Consider the following 6,271-nt stretch of genomic DNA (forward strand, 5'->3'; position numbering starts at 1 on the left):
GATGTGGTCATGAGCTGCTGCTGCAGTCAGGTTCTGAGCTGCTGGTGCAGTCAAATGCGGCCCGAGCTGCTGGTGCAGTCAAATGCAGCCCTGAGCTGCTGGTGCAGTCAGATGTGGTCATGAGCTGCTGGTGCAGTCAGATGTGGTCATGAGCTGCTGGTGCAGACAGATGTGGCCATGAGATGCTGGTGCAGTCAGATGTGGCCATGAGATGCTGGTGCAGTCAGTTGTGGCCATGAGATGGTGGTGCAGTCAGGTCCTGCACTGCTGGTGCAGTCAGATGTGGCCATGAGATGCTGGTGCAGTCAGTTGTGGCCATGAGATGGTGGTGCGGTCAGGTCCTGCACTGCAGGTGCAGTCAGGTGTGCTCATGAGCTGCTGGTGCAGTCAGATGTAGTCATGAACTGCTGGTGCAGTCAGATGTGGCCATGAGTTGCTGGTGCTCTCAGATGTGGTCATGAGCTGTTGGTGCAGTCAGATGTGGTCCTGAGCTGCTGGTGCTCTCAGATGTGGTCCTGAGCTGCTGGTGCAGTCGGATTTGGCCCTGAGCTGCTGGTGCTGTCAGATGTGGTTCTGAGCTGCTGATGCTCTCAAGTGTGGTCCCCAGCTGCTGGTGCGGTCAGATGTGGTCCCCAGCTGCTGGTGGGGTCAGATGTGGTCCTGAGCTGCTGGTGCGGTCAGATGTTGTCCTGAGCTGCTGGTGCTATCAAGTGTGGTCATGAGCTGCTGGTGCTATCAAGTGTGATCAGAGCTGCTGGTGCTCTCAAGTGTGGTCATGAGCTACTCTCAGATGTAGTCCTGAACTGCTGGTGCTCTCAGATTTTGTCATGAGCTGCTGGTGCAGTCAGATGTGGTCATGAGCTGCTGGTGCTCTCAGATGTGGTCATAAGTTGCTGGTATAGTCAGCTCCTGATCTGCTGGTGCAGTCAGATGTGCGGTTATGAGCTGCTAGTGCAGTCATATGTGGTCATGAGCTGCTAGTGCAGTCATATGTGCTCATGCGCTGCTGGTGCCCTCAGTTGTGGCGGCCGGTCTGCCGACCCATGGATGTGTTGCTGGTCCATTCAGTTATGGTCACTGGCCGGCTTGTGTGTGAGCTGCTGGTGCAGCCTGTCCTGGTCACCGGCCGACTGGTGTGTGTGCAGTGCTGCCCCGGCCGGGTTGTGTGTGTGCACTGCTTATGCAGCCTGTCCTGGTCACCGGTCGCCTTGTGTGTGAGCTGCTGGTGCCGCCTGGCCTGGTCACCGGCCGGCATGTGTGTGTCTTGCCCCGGCCGGGTTGTGTGTGTGCAGTACTGCCCCGGCCGGGTTGTGTGTGTGCACTGCTTATGCAGCCTGTCCTGGTCACCGGTCGCCTTGTGTGTGAGCTGCTGGTGCCGCCTGGCCTGGTCACCGGCCGGCCTGTGTGTGCTGCTGCCTCGGCCTGGTCACCGCCGGCTTCTCGGCGGCGGTCCGTGCTCGGACTCCTTCCAGAGGGAGTTGACTTCCGTTTTGTTGATAAATCCGTTCCGCCGGCTGGGCGGCCGGGGAGGGTGTTGTTGCTTCGCTGATTTATTTTGAACCCCGGGGTTGTACAAGCCCCTGACAGTTTGGATAAATTAGCCGAGCTTCGCAGCCTCCTAATGAGAGGATATTATTTCAGCACCTCGAAAGAAGCGTGAAAAACGAGCGAGCCTCCGCCGAGGTGTCGGATCGATTCGAGATCAGGGTGTAAATTACACACAACGAAATATCCGTGCGTGCGTGCGCGGTGCGGCTGCGGAGCGCGGCCGGCCCGGGGACGGGGTGGAGAGGCGAGGCGCGCCCGGAGCCGGAGCACCGGCTAAAACAAGGGCCGCGCCCGGCGGGCGAGGGGACAGGCTGCCGCCGGAGTGTGAACTAGTGCGTGTGTGTGCGTGAGAGAGGCCGTGTCTTATGGCACCAGCCTTTAATTCATTATGTACGTAGTTCTATAATATATGAACAGACATATATGTGTGTGTGTTTTATATATTTGCTTTACATATCCGCATGGTATGTATATGTGTGTGTATATATATATATATATATATATATATATATATATGTGTGTATATAGGTATATATATATATATATATATATATATATATATATATATATATATATGGGTGTTTTTAATATATTTGCTTTATATATATATATATATATAATATATATATGTGTATATGTGTATATATATATGTATGTATATATATGTGTATTTTATATATTTGCTTTATATATCCGCATGGTATGTGTATATTTGTGTGTTTGTGTGGTTAATATATTTTTGCAGTCGGTTTGCTACCCAGTACATCATTATGTTGTATGGATTTGTATTATGCATGGATTCTTCGGATATAATGTATGCTTTTAACTTTTATTTGTATTAGATTAGTAGGGGTATGTGGGTATTACATATGTTTGCTACACATGCGCACACCCGTGTGGTGTGTACGATGTGCCGTCGGCGTCATTCTGTGTACTTTTTGCGTTTCCCTACTATCTGCCTATCATTTGTTGTTTATTGTGTTTGTTTAGGTGTTTACGTGATATGTATGAACATTAGCTATGTGTATTGTTTGTGTTTGGGCACTGGACATCTTTATCGCACACTGTTACAAACACATGCGCCTTTATGTTCTTGTGTGTGTGTGTGTATATTGTAATTGAAGCGTATTTGATCAACACGAGCCCGGTTGTGTCTGCCTTAAAGAAGGGCTGACTGACAGGTGCCACAGGTGAGCAGACGTGCCTTTCAGGCTCTGCCCTGTGATCACCAAAGGGCAGTGCCGGCTCCTGCCAGGCCCTTCAGGGGCACGGCCCTCTGCGGTGTCACGGCGCCCAGTGTGAAGGTCAGAGCCCCACACTTCTGTGTATAGCGCCTGGAAGTGACGGCGCATTCCACACCCACGCTGATGTACCACATAGGCACCGCGTGCTCAAGTACAGACAGACGAGGCCGGTTGACACCCCCTCGCCAGACCCCGTGCCCTCCTGGCTCATAGAGGGGTGACACCCAAAGGTGAATGGCTGCTTTTCAAAATCCCCCCCCCCCCCCCCACGCGTGAGCCGCGGCCCCGCACCCAGCAGCCTCCGCGCCGCCCCCCCCGCCCGGCGGTAATTATATCCTTTCGAAGCCATTTACTGCCGAACAGCGCTACAGTAAATATGCATATTGCTAATAAGGTTTGCACAATTACTCCAGTCAAACACGGCCGCATGTTTACATCACCGCCACGTACAAAACGGTAGTTAGGACAGTAAACTTTCTAGGCAGCTTCTGGGAGCCCAAACCTGCAGGAAATTGTGGGGGCGGAAGTATCCCTAAAATAAGAGTGTTTTGTGAATCGGGTTTGTGAAACAGCGGCTCTTCTCTGAGAGACAGACCTGTGTGATCGCTGGCATACCTCTGTGGTGTCTGCACTGACCCACTTAGATTTTGATCCGACCTCACTTCACTTTTACCGCCTAGCGCTCAGAAACCGCCTGGCGGTATTAAACAGCGCTTGACTGCTAGGGACTTAAAGCAGCAAAAGCGACCCCCCTGTTGGGGATCAGAAAATACCCCATGATATCCTACAGCTAAGGACTGTATTATGATATTCTTGGAGTGACGTCATCATTTTGGTGTATTAAGGTGTAACGTTGAGTTATGACGTTAGCGCATCCCACGCAGCCAGCTTCCTGACCACAACAAAAACTTCTCCTAAAACAACCCCAGGCACCACTTAAACAGTTAAAGGAGTGACTAGTTGTTTAGGCGCCATGATCATGTTATCCCTTCCTCTGGAAATCCGGGCATTTATTGCTAAGAAGATGTGCATTTCAGTATCAGTTTTTATGTCTGAGACTGAGTTTACTACATAAGGGCAAGAACTGCTATTTGATCAGACATACAAAAGGGGTAACCGCCTTTAAACTCCTCTGACATCAAACTGCTTGAAATACCCGTTTCCAACGGATTAAAAACTGCCGACCGGAGCAATTATGTCCACAGTAAATATTTTATGTTAGTTCCTCGTGTAGTTTCTTCTATTTGAAGATGTCTTGTTTCACATGGAACCGGAGACAAAGGCTTTGAAGATGGTGGAAGGTGCAGTGATGTTGTGGGGTATTATATGACATAAAGTACTCCGAACGTAGTAGAAATCCCAATGTAATCCCCCGGATTTTTGTGACTGTGTGAGGGAACTCAGCCTTGCTCTCCGCCTCTTTTACCACACACCACTTCGTGACCCGCAACATCCTTACAATGTTTAGTGCGGTGGTCGCTAAACCCATAAAGCCACCGACCTCCTCAAAATCAATTCATGTGGGGATGGGGTGGAGGGGGGCAGCCTACCTAAAAGTTGACTTCAAATCTTAGGTTTACAAACATAGTTGGCTTAAACGCACCTAGATTGGATTTTATGCTGACGTATGTGTGCACAATATGCTCGTATTATGCACCATATTATTTGTCTACTTGTATAGTGCCTCTTACCATACATCTGCCATTTCTAAGCGTTGTGTAATTTAATAGACATTTAGGATACAACATAAGTAGCTACATAATTGCATCACAGTGTATAGCGACAGTATGCCAAATGCAAAAACCAGGAGGTTGAAGGCAAGTGGTGTGAAGTGCCAACAATAACCCGAGACAGTTTTATTGTACCGAAATAGCAGGGCTTCATTTGAGCCGGTGGGTACAGGTGTGTCTCACCAGCACTCATTTTTTTTAGAGACTGGCACGTATTGGTACTCATCAGATTTTGACCCAGAATAAGAGAGTGGCATGGATGGGAGAGGGGGGCGGCGGGGGTGATGGTAAAACAGAACAAAGAGAGAAATAAATCATCAGAAAGTGTAGGGTGGTGCAGGGAGGAGACATGAGGTGGAGTCACGAAAGGCTGCCTTGGTATTCCCATCCCCAAACATTCTGCAGGCGGCTGCCAGCTTCGGAGGAAAACTCTGGAGAAGTCACTCGTTATATTACAACCCGCTACGTGTTTCTTATATTAAGATCTAGTTTGTTTTAGTGTGGCCGAGCAATATATTTTGAAAACGTTACTTTTCTTAAAATCAGTATATTGAAGGTGGCAACGTGATATTTGTGTGTGCAGTCTATTCTAACAGATTAAGGAACATTGCTTATGTTAGTAGGTGGGACTTTGGTGAACCCCCTTTTGCAGTTTTGAAAGGATGTTTTGTATTTAAGAGTGAAGGTTTTTGCAGCTACTCTTTGCAGTGTTTATCTTACAATGTGCCACTGATTTCACGAATGTCTTGGGTTTATGTACCTTCTACCGGGATATTGTGGGTTGATGGAACGGGGTTGATTGAGCTGGGAAGATGATTTGATGAGAAGATAATTCCCAAATATTGACATCATCAGGGCCATCTCGACAGGTGAGAACAACAGCAAAGTCCTACATGAACTGTCTTGATTGCCCATTTGCTGAATTCTGTCATCCACTGGAGTGATTAATTCCCACGAATTCTAGGAAACACTCCCACGATTTGGGGATTTTCAAACAGCAGAAATTTCAAAAGCAGACATAGGCAAAGGGATGCTCATTCTATATGAAGAGCTCCCTTCTGAGTCGACTTTGCCTCGAAACCCAACAGTTTGCAGACTCAAACTCGAATGCCCGAGAACCCCGTTCCGACTTCAACTTTCTGAGCTCAGTAAATGGTGTAGTTTAATCAGGGTAATATCACCACGGGTTGTTTACAGCCCCTTTAAACAGCAAAAGTGTGGTATGGAGCGCTATATAGTAAACGTTATCTTTATTTGAGAGTGGATCTGTCTGATCCAAACTATTAGCGCGTCATGCCCATCACAGGGCACGGTGGTCGGTGCCACCTTTGCGACAAAAGAAATGCCAGTTTCAAGCAGGTGCTCTCTGGGTCCCTGCCTCCTGCAGAGGCCCGTCACCACTGGAGTCAGGCAGAGGGGTCCGCTAGACGGCCATCTTTGCCACCCTGATCTTTGTGTCTCTTCCCCCCCCCCCCCCTCCTGTATTCCTGGAATAGATATTTCCTCGTTAAACCGCTCTAGCGCGCGCCTTGAAAGGAGGTCGCAGAGGGGGCGTGGCCGAAAGTTCACAAAACACTTTGTCAGACAAGAGATTGAAACATACAATCCTCAAACATACTTCAGGACTGGTTAAAGTGACAATCTCAAATAAAGAATGACAACAGAGCGTCTAATTGGCAGCCTCGAAGACAGCCTAAATATGTCTTGGTGTAAGTTTGGGAGCTGCACGTGTTCTCTCTGCCAGTACAG

Source organism: Lissotriton helveticus, chromosome 10 (genome assembly GCF_964261635.1).
Source record: "Lissotriton helveticus chromosome 10, aLisHel1.1, whole genome shotgun sequence".
Lineage (NCBI taxonomy): Eukaryota > Metazoa > Chordata > Amphibia > Caudata > Salamandridae > Lissotriton > Lissotriton helveticus.